This window comes from Diceros bicornis, chromosome X, assembly GCF_020826845.1.
Source record: "Diceros bicornis minor isolate mBicDic1 chromosome X, mDicBic1.mat.cur, whole genome shotgun sequence".
Lineage (NCBI taxonomy): Eukaryota > Metazoa > Chordata > Mammalia > Perissodactyla > Rhinocerotidae > Diceros > Diceros bicornis.
In genome coordinates, this window is record NC_080781.1 from 51,741,021 (window position 1) to 51,757,867 (window position 16,847).

The following is a 16,847-nucleotide window of genomic DNA, read 5'->3' on the forward strand; positions in this document are numbered from 1 at the left end:
AGTAACTTGCAACTTTGAATGAGAATGTGCTTGCTTACAGCAACGTGCTATATGTTCTGAATGCCCGAATTGGGAATCTGTGTCAAAACTTTGTTAGGAATTATGTGATCCTTACTAGATGGAAGTAAGGGAGTTGGGGCATGAAGTTATTTCTAGAGGTTGGACACATACCAAGTTTAGCTCAGTTCTGGGCATCTTTGAAATACCTATACAAACTTGTTCCTACATAGTAACTTGCAACTTTGAATGAGAATGTGCTTGCTTACAGCAACGTGCTATATGTTCTGAATGCCCGAATTGGGAATCTGTGTCAAAACTTTGTTAGGAATTATGTGATCCTCACTAGCTGGAAGTAAGGGATATGGGGCATGAAGTTATTTCTAGGAGTTGGAGACATACAACGTTTAGCTCAGTTCTGGGCATCTTTGACATACCTATACAAACTTGTTCCTACATAGTAACTTGCAACTTTGAATGAGAATGTGCTTGCTTACAGCAACGTGCTATATGTTCTGAATGCCCGAATTGGGAATCTGTGTCAAAACTTTGTTAGGAATTATGTGATCCTTACTAGATGGAAGTAAGGGAGTTGGGGCATGAAGTTATTTCTAGAGGTTGGACACATACCAAGTTTAGCTCAGTTCTGGGCATCTTTGAAATACCTATACAAACTTGTTCCTACATAGTAACTTGCAACTTTGAATGAGAATGTGCTTGCTTACAGCAACGTGCTATATGTTCTAAATGCCCGAATTGGGAATCTGTGTCAAAACTTTGTTAGGAATTATGTGATCCTCACTAGCTGGAAGTAAGGGAGATGGGGCATGAAGTTATTTCTAGGAGTTGGAGACATACAACGTTTAGCTCAGTTCTGGGCATCTTTGAAATACCTATACAAACTTGTTCCTACATAGTAACTTGCAACTTTGAATGAGAATGTGCTTGCTTACAGCAACGTGCTATATGTTCTGAATGCCCGAATTGGGAATCTGTGTCAAAACTTTGTTAGGAATTATGTGATCCTCACTAGCTGGAAGTAAGGGAGATGGGGCAAGAAGTTATTTCTAGGAGTTGGAGACGTACAAACTTCAGCTCAGTTCTGGGCATCTTTGAAAGTCCTATACAAACTTGTTCCTACATAGTAACTTGCAACTTTGAATGAGAATGTGCTTGCTTACAGCAACGTGCTATATGTTCTGAATGCCCGAATTGGGAATCTGTGTCAAAACTTTGTTAGGAATTATGTGATCCTCACTAGCTGGAAGTAAGGGAGATGGGACATGAAGTTATTATTAGGAGTTGCAGACATACAACGTTTAGCTCAGTTCTGGGCATCTTTGAAATACCTATACAAACTTGTTCCTACATAGTAACTTGCAACTTTGAATGAGAATGTGCTTGCTTACAGCAACGTGCTATATGTTCTGAATGCCCGAATTGGGAATCTGTGTCAAAACTTTGTTAGGAATTATGTGATCCTTACTAGCTGGAAGTAAGGGAGATGGGGCATGAAGTTATTTCTAGGAGGTGGACACATACCCACTTTAGCTCAGTTCTGGGCATCTTTGAAATACCTATACAAAGTTGTTCCTACATAGTAACTTGCTTCTTAGAATGAGAATGTGCTTGCTTACAGCAACGTGCTATATGTTCTGAATGCCCGAATTGGGAATCTGTGTCAAAACTTTGTTAGGAATTATGTGATCCTCACTAGCTGGAAGTAAGGGAGATGGGGCATGAAGTTATTTCTAGGAGTTGGAGACATACAACGTTTAGCTCAGTTCTGGGCATCTTTGAAATACCTATACAAACTTGTTCCTACATAGTAACTTGCAACTTTGAATGAGAATGTGATTGCTTACAGCAACGTGCTATATGTTCTGAATGCCCGAATTGGGAATCTGTGTCAAAACTTTGTTAGGAATTATGTGATCCTCACTAGCTGGAAGTAAGGGAGATGGGGCATGAAGTTATTTCTAGGAGTTGGAGACATACAACGTTTAGCTCAGTTCTGGGCATCTTTGAAATACCTATACAAACTTGTTCCTACATAGTAACTTGCAACTTTGAATGAGAATGTGCTTGCTTACAGCAACGTGCTATATGTTCTGAATGCCCGAATTGGGAATCTGTGTCAAAACTTTGTTAGGAATTATGTGATCCTTACTAGATGGAAGTAAGGGAGTTGGGGCATGAAGTTATTTCTAGAGGTTGGACACATACCAAGTTTAGCTCAGTTCTGGGCATCTTTGAAATACCTATACAAACTTGTTCCTACATAGTAACTTGCAACTTTGAATGAGAATGTGCTTGCTTACAGCAACGTGCTATATGTTCTGAATGCCCGAATTGGGAATCTGTGTCAAAACTTTGTTAGGAATTATGTGATCCTCACTAGCTGGAAGTAAGGGAGATGGGGCATGAAGTTATTTCTAGAGGTTGGAGACGTACAAACTTCAGCTCAGTTCTGGGCATCTTTGAAAGTCCTATACAAACTTGTTCCTACATAGTAACTTACAACTTTGAATGAGAATGTGCTTGCTTACAGCAACGTGCTATATGTTCTGAATGCCCGAATTGGGAATCTGTGTCAAAACTTTGTTAGGAATTATGTGATCCTTACTAGATGGAAGTAAGGGAGTTGGGGCATGAAGTTATTTCTAGAGGTTGGATACATACCAAGTTTAGCTCAGTTCTGGGCATCTTTGAAATACCTATACAAACTTGTTCCTACATAGTAACTTGCAACTTTCAATGAGAATGTGCTTGCTTACAGCAACGTGCTATATGTTCTGAATGCCCGAATTGGGAATCTGTGTCAAAACTTTGTTAGGAATTATGTGATCCTCACTAGCTGGAAGTAAAGGAGATGGGGCATGAAGTTATTTCTAGGAGTTGGAGACATACAACGTTTAGCTCAGTTCTGGGCATCTTTGAAATACCTATACAAACTTGTTCCTACATAGTAACTTGCAACTTTGAATGAGAATGTGCTTGCTTACAGCAACGTGCTATATGTTCTGAATGCCCGAATTGGGAATCTGTGTCAAAACTTTGTTAGGAATTATGTGATCCTTACTAGCTGGAAGTAAGGGAGATGGGGCATGAATTTATTTCTAGGAGTTGGAGACATACCAAGTTAAGCTCAGTTCTGGGCATCTTTGAAATACCTCTACAAACTTGTTCCTACATAGTAACTTGCAACTTTGAATGAGAATGTGCTTGCTTACAGCAACGTGCTATATGTTCTGAATGCCCGAATTGGGAATCTGTGTCAAAACTTTGTTAGGAATTATGTGATCCTTACTAGCTGGAAGTAAGGGAGATGGGGCATGAAGTTATTTCTAGGAGTTGGAGACATACAACGTTTAGCTCAGTTCTGGGCATCTTTGAAATACCTATACAAACTTGTTCCTACATAGTAACTTGCAACTTTGAATGAGAATGTGCTTGCTTACAGCAACGTGCTATATGTTCTGAATGCCCGAATTGGGAATCTGTGTCAAAACTTTGTTAGGAATTATGTGATCCTTACTAGATGGAAGTAAGGGAGTTGGGGCATGAAGTTATTTCTAGAGGTTGGACACATACCAAGTTTAGCTCAGTTCTGGGCATCTTTGAAATACCTATACAAACTTGTTCCTACATAGTAACTTGCAACTTTGAATGAGAATGTGCTTGCTTACAGCAACGTGCTATATGTTCTGAATGCCCGAATTGGGAATCTGTGTCAAAACTTTGTTAGGAATTATGTGATCCTCACTAGCTGGAAGTAAGTGAGATGGGGCATGAAGTTATTTCTAGGAGTTGGAGACATACAACGTTTAGCTCAGTTCTGGGCATCTTTGAAATACCTATACAAACTTGTTCCTACATAGTAACTTGCAACTTTGAATGAGAATGTGCTTGCTTACAGCAACGTGCTATATGTTCTGAATGCCCGAATTGGGAATCTGTGTCAAAACTTTGTTAGGAATTATGTGATCCTTACTAGATGGAAGTAAGGGAGTTGGGGCATGAAGTTATTTCTAGAGGTTGGACACATACCAATTTTAGCTCAGTTCTGGGCATCTTTGAAATACCTATACAAACTTGTTCCTACATAGTAACTTGCAACTTTGAATGAGAATGTGCTTGCTTACAGCAACGTGCTATATGTTCTGAATGCCCGAATTGGGAATCTGTGTCAAAACTTTGTTAGGAATTATGTGATCCTCACTAGCTGGAAGTAAGGAAGATGGGGCTTGAAGTTATTTCTAGGAGTTGGAGACGTACAAACTTCAGCTCAGTTCTGGGCATCTTTGAAAGTCCTATACAAACTTGTTCCTACATAGTAACTTGCAACTTTGAATGAGAATGTGCTTGCTTACAGCAACGTGCTATATGTTCTGAATGCCCGAATTGGGAATCTGTGTCAAAACTTTGTTAGGAATTATGTGATCCTTACTAGCTGGAAGTAAGGGAGATGGGGCATGAAGTTATTTCTAGGAGTTGGAGACATACAACGTTTAGCTCAGTTCTGGGCATCTTTGAAATACCTATACAAACTTGTTCCTACATAGTAACTTGCAACTTTGAATGAGAATGTGCTTGCTTACAGCAACGTGCTATATGTTCTGAATGCCCGAATTGGGAATCTGTGTCAAAACTTTGTTAGGAATTATGTGATCCTTACTAGATGGAAGTAAGGGAGATGGGGCAGGAAGTTATTTCTAGGAGTTGCAGACATACAACGTTTAGCTCAGTTCTGGGCATCTTTGAAATACCTATACAAACTTGTTCCTACATAGTAACTTGCAACTTTGAAGGAGAATGTGCTTGCTTACAGCAACGTGCTATATGTTCTGAATGCCCGAATTGGGAATCTGTGTCAAAACTTTGTTAGGAATTATGTGATCCTCACTAGCTGGAAGTAAGGGAGATGGGGCATGAAGTTATTTCAAGGAGTTGGAGACATACAACGTTTAGCTCAGTTCTGGGCATCTTTGAAATACCTATACAAACTTGTTCCTACATAGTAACTTGCAAATTTGAATGAGAATGTGCTTGCTTACAACAACGTGCTATATGTTCTGAATGCCCGATTTGGGAATCTGTGTCAAAACTTTGTTAGGAATTATGTGATCCTCACTAGCTGGAAGTAAGGGAGATGGGGCATGAAGTTATTATTAGGAGTTGCAGACATACAACGTTTTGATCAGTTCTGGGCATCTTTGAAATACCTATACAAACTTGTTCCTACATAGTAACTTGAAACTTTGAATGAGAATGTGCTTGCTTACAGCAACGTGCTATATGTTCTAAATGCCCGAATTGGGAATCTGTGTCAAAACTTTGTTAGGAATTATGTGATCCTTACTAGCTGGAATAGGGGAGATGGGGCATGAATTTATTTCTAGGAGTTGGAGACATACCAAGTTAAGCTCAGTTCTGGGCATCTTTGAAATACCTATACAAACTTGTTCCTACATAGTAACTTGCAACTTTGAATGAGAATGTGCTTGCTTACAGCAACGTGCTATATGTTCTGAATGCCCGAATTGGGAATCTGTGTCAAAACTTTGTTTGGAATTATGTGATCCTTACTAGATGGAAGTAAGGGAGATGGGGCATGAAGTTATTTCTAGGAGTTGGAGACATACAACGTTTAGCTCAGTTCTGGGCATCTTTGAAATACCTATACAAACTTGTTCCTACATAGTAACTTGCAACTTTGAATGAGAATGTGCTTGCTTACAGCAACGTGCTATATGTTCTGAATGCCCGAATTGGGAATCTGTGTCAAAACTTTGTTAGGAATTATGTGATCCTTACTAGCTGGAAGTAAGGGAGATGGGGCATGAATTTATTTCTAGGAGTTGGAGACATACCAAGTTAAGATCAGTTCTGGGCATCTTTGAAATACCTAAACAAACTTGTTCCTACATAGTAACTTGCAACTTTGAATGAGAATGTGCTTGCTTACAGCAACGTGCTATATGTTCTGAATGCCCGAATTGGGAATCTGTGTCAAAACTTTGTTAGGAATTATGTGATCTTTACTAGCTGGAAGTAAGGGAGATGGGGCATGAAGTTATTTCTAGGAGGTGGACACATACCCACTTTAGCTCAGTTCTGGGCATCTTTGAAATACCTATACAAACTTGTTCCTACATAGTAACTTGCTTCTTAGAATGAGAATGTGCTTGCTTACAGCAACGTGCTATATGCTCTGAATGCCCGAATTGGGAATCTGTGTCAAAACTTTGTTAGGAATTATGTGATCCTCACTAGCTGGAAGTAAGGGAGATGGGGCATGAAGTTATTTCTAGGAGTTGGAGACATACAACGTTTAGCTCAGTTCTGGGCATCTTTGAAATACCTATACAAACTTGTTCCTACATAGTAACTTGCAACTTTGAATGAGAATGTGCTTGCTTACAGCAACGTGCTATATGTTCTGAATGCCCGAATTGGGAATCTGTGTCAAAACTTTGTTAGGAATTATGTGATCCTTACTAGCTGGAAGTAAGGGAGATGGGGCATGAATTTATTTCTAGGAGTTGGAGACATACCAAGTTAAGATCAGTTCTTGGCATCTTTGAAATACCTAAACAAACTTGTTCCTACATAGTAACTTGCAACTTTGAATGAGAATGTGCTTGCTTACAGCAACGTGCTATATGTTCTGAATGCCCGAATTGGGAATCTGTGTCAAAACTTTGTTAGGAATTATGTGATCTTTACTAGCTGGAAGTAAGGGAGATGGGGCATGAAGTTATTTCTAGGAGGTGGACACATACCCACTTTAGCTCAGTTCTGGGCGTCTTTGAAATACCTATACAAACTTGTTCCTACATAGTAACTTGCTTCTTAGAATGAGAATGTGCTTGCTTACAGCAACGTGCTATATGCTCTGAATGACCGAATTGGGAATCTGTGTCAAAACTTTGTTAGGAATTATGTGATCCTCACTAGCTGGAAGTAAGGGAGATGGGGCATGAAGTTATTTCTAGGAGTTGGAGACATACAACGTTTAGCTCAGTTCTGGGCATCTTTGAAATACCTATACAAACTTGTTCCTACATAGTAACTTGCAACTTTGAATGAGAATGTGCTTGCTTACAGCAACGTGCTATATGTTCTGAATGCCCGAATTGGGAATCTGTGTCAAAACTTTGTTAGGAATTATGTGATCCTTACTAGCTGGAAGTAAGGGAGATGGGGCATGAATTTATTTCTAGGAGTTGGAGACATACCAAGTTAAGCTCAGTTCTGGGCATCTTTAAAAACCTATACCAACTTGTTCCTACATAGTAACTTGCAACTTTGAATGAGAATGTGCTTGCTTACAGCAACGTGCTATATGTTCTGAATGCCCGAATTGGGAATCTGTGTCAAAACTTTGTTAGGAATTATGTGATCCTTACTAGCTGGAAGTAAGGGAGATGGGGCATGAAGTTATTTCTAGGAGTTGCAGACATACAACGTTTAGCTCAGTTCTGGGCATCTTTGAAATACCTATACAAACTTGTTCCTACATAGTAACTTGCAACTTTGAATGAGAATGTGCTTGCTTACAGCAACGTGCTATATGTTCTGAATGCCCGAATTGGGAATCTGTGTCAAAACTTTGTTAGGAATTATGTGATCCTCACTAGCTGGAAGTAAGGGAGATGGGGCATGAAGTTATTTCTAGGAGTTGGAGACATACAACGTTTAGCTCAGTTCTGGGCATCTTTGACATACCTATACAAACTTGTTCCTACATAGTAACTTGCAACTTTGAATGAGAATGTGCTTGCTTACAGCAACGTGCTATATGTTCTGAATGCCCGAATTGGGAATCTGTGTCAAAACTTTGTTAGGAATTATGTGATCCTTACTAGATGGAAGTAAGGGAGTTGGGGCATGAAGTTATTTCTAGAGGTTGGACACATACCAAGTTTAGCTCAGTTCTGGGCATCTTTGAAATACCTATACAAACTTGTTCCTACATAGTAACTTGCAACTTTGAATGAGAATGTGCTTGCTTACAGCAACGTGCTATATGTTCTAAATGCCCGAATTGGGAATCTGTGTCAAAACTTTGTTAGGAATTATGTGATCCTCACTAGCTGGAAGTAAGGGAGATGGGGCATGAAGTTATTTCTAGGAGTTGGAGACATACAACGTTTAGCTCAGTTCTGGGCATCTTTGAAATACCTATACAAACTTGTTCCTACATAGTAACTTGCAACTTTGAATGAGAATGTGCTTGCTTACAGCAACGTGCTATATGTTCTGAATGCCCGAATTGGGAATCTGTGTCAAAACTTTGTTAGGAATTATGTGATCCTCACTAGCTGGAAGTAAGGGAGATGGGGCATGAAGTTATTTCTAGGAGTTGGAGACGTACAAACTTCAGCTCAGTTCTGGGCATCTTTGAAAGTCCTATACAAACTTGTTCCTACATAGTAACTTGCAACTTTGAATGAGAATGTGCTTGCTTACAGCAACGTGCTATATGTTCTGAATGCCCGAATTGGGAATCTGTGTCAAAACTTTGTTAGGAATTATGTGATCCTCACTAGCTGGAAGTAAGGGAGATGGGGCATGAAGTTATTATTAGGAGTTGCAGACATACAACGTTTAGCTCAGTTCTGGGCATCTTTGAAATACCTATACAAACTTGTTCCTACATAGTAACTTGCAACTTTGAATGAGAATGTGCTTGCTTACAGCAACGTGCTATATGTTCTGAATGCCCGAATTGGGAATCTGTGTCAAAACTTTGTTAGGAATTATGTGATCCTTACTAGCTGGAAGTAAGGGAGATGGGGCATGAAGTTATTTCTAGGAGGTGGACACATACCCACTTTAGCTCAGTTCTGGGCATCTTTGAAATACCTATACAAAGTTGTTCCTACATAGTAACTTGCTTCTTAGAATGAGAATGTGCTTGCTTACAGCAACGTGCTATATGTTCTGAATGCCCGAATTGGGAATCTGTGTCAAAACTTTGTTAGGAATTATGTGATCCTCACTAGCTGGAAGTAAGGGAGATGGGGCATGAAGTTATTTCTAGGAGTTGGAGACATACAACGTTTAGCTCAGTTCTGGGCATCTTTGAAATACCTATACAAACTTGTTCCTACATAGTAACTTGCAACTTTGAATGAGAATGTGATTGCTTACAGCAACGTGCTATATGTTCTGAATGCCCGAATTGGGAATCTGTGTCAAAACTTTGTTAGGAATTATGTGATCCTCACTAGCTGGAAGTAAGGGAGATGGGGCATGAAGTTATTTCTAGGACTTGGAGACATACAACGTTTAGCTCAGTTCTGGGCATCTTTGAAATACCTATACAAACTTGTTCCTACATAGTAACTTGCAACTTTGAATGAGAATGTGCTTGCTTACAGCAACGTGCTATATGTTCTGAATGCCCGAATTGGGAATCTGTGTCAAAACTTTGTTAGGAATTATGTGATCCTTACTAGATGGAAGTAAGGGAGTTGGGGCATGAAGTTATTTCTAGAGGTTGGACACATACCAAGTTTAGCTCAGTTCTGGGCATCTTTGAAATACCTATACAAACTTGTTCCTACATAGTAACTTGCAACTTTGAATGAGAATGTGCTTGCTTACAGCAACGTGCTATATGTTCTGAATGCCCGAATTGGGAATCTGTGTCAAAACTTTGTTAGGAATTATGTGATCCTTACTAGCTGGAAGTAAGGGAGATGGGGCATGAATTTATTTCTAGGAGTTGGAGACATACCAAGTTAAGCTCAGTTCTGGGCATCTTTGAAATACCTCTACAAACTTGTTCCTACATAGTAACTTGCAACTTTGAATGAGAATGTGCTTGCTTACAGCAACGTGCTATATGTTCTGAATGCCCGAATTGGGAATCTGTGTCAAAACTTTGTTAGGAATTATGTGATCCTTACTAGCTGGAAGTAAGGGAGATGGGGCATGAAGTTATTTCTAGGAGTTGGAGACATACAACGTTTAGCTCAGTTCTGGGCATCTTTGAAATACCTATACAAACTTGTTCCTACATAGTAACTTGCAACTTTGAATGAGAATGTGCTTGCTTACAGCAACGTGCTATATGTTCTGAATGCCCGAATTGGGAATCTGTGTCAAAACTTTGTTAGGAATTATGTGATCCTTACTAGATGGAAGTAAGGGAGTTGGGGCATGAAGTTATTTCTAGAGGTTGGACACATACCAAGTTTAGCTCAGTTCTGGGCATCTTTGAAATACCTATACAAACTTGTTCCTACATAGTAACTTGCAACTTTGAATGAGAATGTGCTTGCTTACAGCAACGTGCTATATGTTCTGAATGCCCGAATTGGGAATCTGTGTCAAAACTTTGTTAGGAATTATGTGATCCTCACTAGCTGGAAGTAAGTGAGATGGGGCATGAAGTTATTTCTAGGAGTTGGAGACATACAACGTTTAGCTCAGTTCTGGGCATCTTTGAAATACCTATACAAACTTGTTCCTACATAGTAACTTGCAACTTTGAATGAGAATGTGCTTGCTTACAGCAACGTGCTATATGTTCTGAATGCCCGAATTGGGAATCTGTGTCAAAACTTTGTTAGGAATTATGTGATCCTTACTAGATGGAAGTAAGGGAGTTGGGGCATGAAGTTATTTCTAGAGGTTGGACACATACCAAGTTTAGCTCAGTTCTGGGCATCTTTGAAATACCTATACAAACTTGTTCCTACATAGTAACTTGCAACTTTGAATGAGAATGTGCTTGCTTACAGCAACGTGCTATATGTTCTGAATGCCCGAATTGGGAATCTGTGTCAAAACTTTGTTAGGAATTATGTGATCCTCACTAGCTGGAAGTAAGGGAGATGGGGCTTGAAGTTATTTCTAGGAGTTGGAGACGTACAAACTTCAGCTCAGTTCTGGGCATCTTTGAAAGTCCTATACAAACTTGTTCCTACATAGTAACTTGCAACTTTGAATGAGAATGTGCTTGCTTACAGCAACGTGCTATATGTTCTGAATGCCCGAATTGGGAATCTGTGTCAAAACTTTGTTAGGAATTATGTGATCCTTACTAGCTGGAAGTAAGGGAGATGGGGCATGAAGTTATTTCTAGGAGTTGGAGACATACAACGTTTAGCTCAGTTGTGGGCATCTTTGAAATACCTATACAAACTTGTTCCTACATAGTAACTTGCAACTTTGAATGAGAATGTGCTTGCTTACAGCAACGTGCTATATGTTCTGAATGCCCGAATTGGGAATCTGTGTCAAATCTTTGTTAGGAATTATGTGATCCTTACTAGATGGAAGTAAGGGAGATGGGGCAGGAAGTTATTTCTAGGAGTTGCAGACATACAACGTTTAGCTCAGTTCTGGGCATCTTTGAAATACCTATACAAACTTGTTCCTACATAGTAACTTGCAACTTTGAAGGAGAATGTGCTTGCTTACAGCAACGTGCTATATGTTCTGAATGCCCGAATTGGGAATCTGTGTCAAAACTTTGTTAGGAATTATGTGATCCTCACTAGCTGGAAGTAAGGGAGATGGGGCATGAAGTTATTTCAAGGAGTTGGAGACATACAACGTTTAGCTCAGTTCTGGGCATCTTTGAAATACCTATACAAACTTGTTCCTACATAGTAACTTGCAAATTTGAATGAGAATGTGCTTGCTTACAACAACGTGCTATATGTTCTGAATGCCCGATTTGGGAATCTGTGTCAAAACTTTGTTAGGAATTATGTGATCCTCACTAGCTGGAAGTAAGGGAGATGGGGCATGAAGTTATTATTAGGAGTTGCAGACATACAACGTTTTGCTCAGTTCTGGGCATCTTTGAAATACCTATACAAACTTGTTCCTACATAGTAACTTGAAACTTTGAATGAGAATGTGCTTGCTTACAGCAACGTGCTATATGTTCTAAATGCCCGAATTGGGAATCTGTGTCAAAACTTTGTTAGGAATTATGTGATCCTTACTAGCTGGAATAGGGGAGATGGGGCATGAATTTATTTCTAGGAGTTGGAGACATACCAAGTTAAGCTCAGTTCTGGGCATCTTTGAAATACCTATACAAACTTGTTCCTACATAGTAACTTGCAACTTTGAATGAGAATGTGCTTGCTTACAGCAACGTGCTATATGTTCTGAATGCCCGAATTGGGAATCTGTGTCAAAACTTTGTTTGGAATTATGTGATCCTTACTAGATGGAAGTAAGGGAGATGGGGCATGAAGTTATTTCTAGGAGTTGGAGACATACAACGTTTAGCTCAGTTCTGGGCATCTTTGAAATACCTATACAAACTTGTTCCTACATAGTAACTTGCAACTTTGAATGAGAATGTGCTTGCTTACAGCAACGTGCTATATGTTCTGAATGCCCGAATTGGGAATCTGTGTCAAAACTTTGTTAGGAATTATGTGATCCTTACTAGCTGGAAGTAAGGGAGATGGGGCATGAATTTATTTCTAGGAGTTGGAGACATACCAAGTTAAGATCAGTTCTGGGCATCTTTGAAATACCTAAACAAACTTGTTCCTACATAGTAACTTGCAACTTTGAATGAGAATGTGCTTGCTTACAGCAACGTGCTATATGTTCTGAATGCCCGAATTGGGAATCTGTGTCAAAACTTTGTTAGGAATTATGTGATCTTTACTAGCTGGAAGTAAGGGAGATGGGGCATGAAGTTATTTCTAGGAGGTGGACACATACCCACTTTAGCTCAGTTCTGGGCATCTTTGAAATACCTATACAAACTTGTTCCTACATAGTAACTTGCTTCTTAGAATGAGAATGTGCTTGCTTACAGCAACGTGCTATATGCTCTGAATGCCCGAATTGGGAATCTGTGTCAAAACTTTGTTAGGAATTATGTGATCCTCACTAGCTGGAAGTAAGGGAGATGGGGCATGAAGTTATTTCTAGGAGTTGGAGACATACAACGTTTAGCTCAGTTCTGGGCATCTTTGAAATACCTATACAAACTTGTTCCTACATAGTAACTTGCAACTTTGAATGAGAATGTGCTTGCTTACAGCAACGTGCTATATGTTCTGAATGCCCGAATTGGGAATCTGTGTCAAAACTTTGTTAGGAATTATGTGATCCTTACTAGCTGGAAGTAAGGGAGATGGGGCATGAATTTATTTCTAGGAGTTGGAGACATACCAAGTTAAGATCAGTTCTTGGCATCTTTGAAATACCTAAACAAACTTGTTCCTACATAGTAACTTGCAACTTTGAATGAGAATGTGCTTGCTTACAGCAACGTGCTATATGTTCTGAATGCCCGAATTGGGAATCTGTGTCAAAACTTTGTTAGGAATTATGTGATCTTTACTAGCTGGAAGTAAGGGAGATGGGGCATGAAGTTATTTCTAGGAGGTGGACACATACCCACTTTAGCTCAGTTCTGGGCGTCTTTGAAATACCTATACAAACTTGTTCCTACATAGTAACTTGCTTCTTAGAATGAGAATGTGCTTGCTTACAGCAACGTGCTATATGCTCTGAATGACCGAATTGGGAATCTGTGTCAAAACTTTGTTAGGAATTATGTGATCCTCACTAGCTGGAAGTAAGGGAGATGGGGCATGAAGTTATTTCTAGGAGTTGGAGACATACAACGTTTAGCTCAGTTCTGGGCATCTTTGAAATACCTATACAAACTTGTTCCTACATAGTAACTTGCAACTTTGAATGAGAATGTGCTTGCTTACAGCAACGTGCTATATGTTCTGAATGCCCGAATTGGGAATCTGTGTCAAAACTTTGTTAGGAATTATGTGATCCTTACTAGCTGGAAGTAAGGGAGATGGGGCATGAATTTATTTCTAGGAGTTGGAGACATACCAAGTTAAGCTCAGTTCTGGGCATCTTTAAAAACCTATACCAACTTGTTCCTACATAGTAACTTGCAACTTTGAATGAGAATGTGCTTGCTTACAGCAACGTGCTATATGTTCTGAATGCCCGAATTGGGAATCTGTGTCAAAACTTTGTTAGGAATTATGTCATCCTTACTAGCTGGAAGTAAGGGAGATGGGGCATGAAGTTATTTCTAGGAGTTGCAGACATACAACGTTTAGCTCAGTTCTGGGCATCTTTGAAATACCTATACAAACTTGTTCCTACATAGTAACTTGCAACTTTGAATGAGAATGTGCTTGCTTACAGCAACGTGCTATATGTTCTGAATGCCCGAATTGGGAATCTGTGTCAAAACTTTGTTAGGAATTATGTGATCCTTACTAGCTGGAAGTAAGGGACATGGGGCATGAATTTATTTCTAGGAGTTGGAGACATACCAAGTTAAGATCAGTTCTGGGCATCTTTGAAATACCTATACAAACTTGTTCCTACATATTAACTTGCAACTTTGAATGAGAATGTGCTTGCTTACAGCAACGTGCTATATGTTCTGAATGCCCGAATTGGGAATCTGTGTCAAAACTTTGTTAGGAATTATGTGATCCTTACTAGCTGGAAGTAAGGGAGATGGGGCATGAAGTTATTTCTAGGAGGTGGACACATACCCACTTTAGCTCAGTTCTGGGCATCTTTGAAATACCTATACAAACTTGTTCCTACATAGTAACTTGCTTCTTAGAATAAGAATGTGCTTGCTTACAGCAACGTGCTATATGTTCTGAATGCCCGAATTGGGAATCTGTGTCAAAACTTTGTTAGGAATTATGTGATCCTCACTAGCTGGAAGTAAGGGAGATGGGGCATGGAGTTATTTCTAGGAGTTGGAGACATACAACGTTTAGCTCAGTTCTGGGCATCTTTGAAATACCTATACAAACTTGTTCCTACATAGTAACTTGCAACTTTGAATGAGAATGTGATTGCTTACAGCAACGTGCTATATGTTCTGAATGCCCGAATTGGGAATCTGTGTCAAAACTTTGTTAGGAATTATGTGATCCTCACTAGCTGGAAGTAAGGGAGATGGGGCATGAAGTTATTTCTAGGAGTTGGAGACATACAACGTTTAGCTCAGTTCTGGGCATCTTTGAAATACCTATACAAACTTGTTCCTACATAGTAACTTGCAACTTTGAATGAGAATGTGCTTGCTTACAGCAACGTGCTATATGTTCTGAATGCCCGAATTGGGAATCTGTGTCAAAACTTTGTTAGGAATTATGTGATCCTTACTAAATGGAAGTAAGGGAGTTGGGGCATGAAGTTATTTCTAGAGGTTGGACACATACCAAGTTTAGCTCAGTTCTGGGCATCTTTGAAATACCTATACAAACTTGTTCCTACATAGTATCTTGCAACTTTGAATGAGAATGTGCTTGCTTACAGCAACGTGCTATATGTTCTGAATTCCCGAATTGGGAATCTGTGTCAAAACTTTGTTAGGAATTATGTGATCCTCACTAGCTGGAAGTAAGGGGGATGGGGCATGAAGTCATTTCTAGGAGTTGGAGACGTACAAACTTCAGCTCAGTTCTGGGCATCTTTGAAAGTCCTATACAAACTTGTTCCTACATAGTAACTTGCAACTTTGAATGAGAATGTGCTTGCTTACAGCAACGTGCTATATGTTCTGAATGCCCGAATTGGGAATCTGTGTCAAATCTTTGTTAGGAATTATGTGATCCTCACTAGCTGGAAGTAAGGGAGATGGGGCATGAAGTTATTTCAAGGAGTTGGAGACATACAACGTTTAGCTCAGTTGTGGGCATCTTTGAAATACCTATACAAACTTGTTCCTACATAGTAACTTGCAACTTTGAATGAGAATGTGCTTGCTTACAGCAACGTGCTATATGTTCTGAATGCCCGAATTGGGAATCTGTGTCAAAACTTTGTTAGGAATTATGTGATCCTTACTAGATGGAAGTAAGGGAGATGGGGCATGAAGTTATTTCTAGGAGTTGCAGACATACAACGTTTAGCTCAGTTCTGGGCATCTTTGAAATACCTATACAAACTTGTTCCTACATAGTAACTTGCAACTTTGAATGAGAATGTGCTTGCTTACAGCAACGTGCTATATGTTCTGAATGCCCGAATTGGGAATCTGTGTCAAATCTTTGTTAGGAATTATGTGATCCTCACTAGCTGGAAGTAAGGGAGATGGGGCATGAAGTTATTTCAAGGAGTTGGAGACATACAACGTTTAGCTCAGTTCTGGGCATCTTTGAAATACCTATACAAACTTGTTCCTACATAGTAACTTGCAACTTTGAATGAGAATGTGCTTGCTTACAACAACGTGCTATATGTTCTGAATGCCCGAATTGGGAATCTGTGTCAAAACTTTGTTAGGAATTATGTGATCCTCACTAGCTGGAAGTAAGGGAGATGGGGCATGAAGTTATTATTCGGAGTTGCAGACATACAACGTTTAGCTCAGATCTGGGCATCTTTGAAATACCTATACAAACTTGTTCCTACATAGTAACTTGCAACTTTGAATGAGAATGTGCTTGCTTACAGCAACGTGCTATATGTTCTAAATGCCCGAATTGGGAATCTGTGTCAAAATTTTGTTAGGAATTATGTGATCCTCACTAGCTGGAAGTAAGGGAGATGGGGCATGAAGTTATTTCTAGGAGTTGGAGACATACAACGTTTAGCTCAGTTCTGGGCATCTTTGAAATACCTATACAAACTTGTTCCTACATAGTAACTTGCAACTTTGAATGAGAATGTGCTTGCTTACAGCAATGTCCTATATGTTCTGAATGCCCGAATTGGGAATCTGTGTCAAAACTTTGTTAGGAATTATGTGATCGTTACTAGATGGAAGTAAGGGAGTTGGGGCATGAAGTTATTTCTAGAGGTTGGATACATACCAAGTTTAGCTCAGTTCTCGGCATCTTTGAAATACC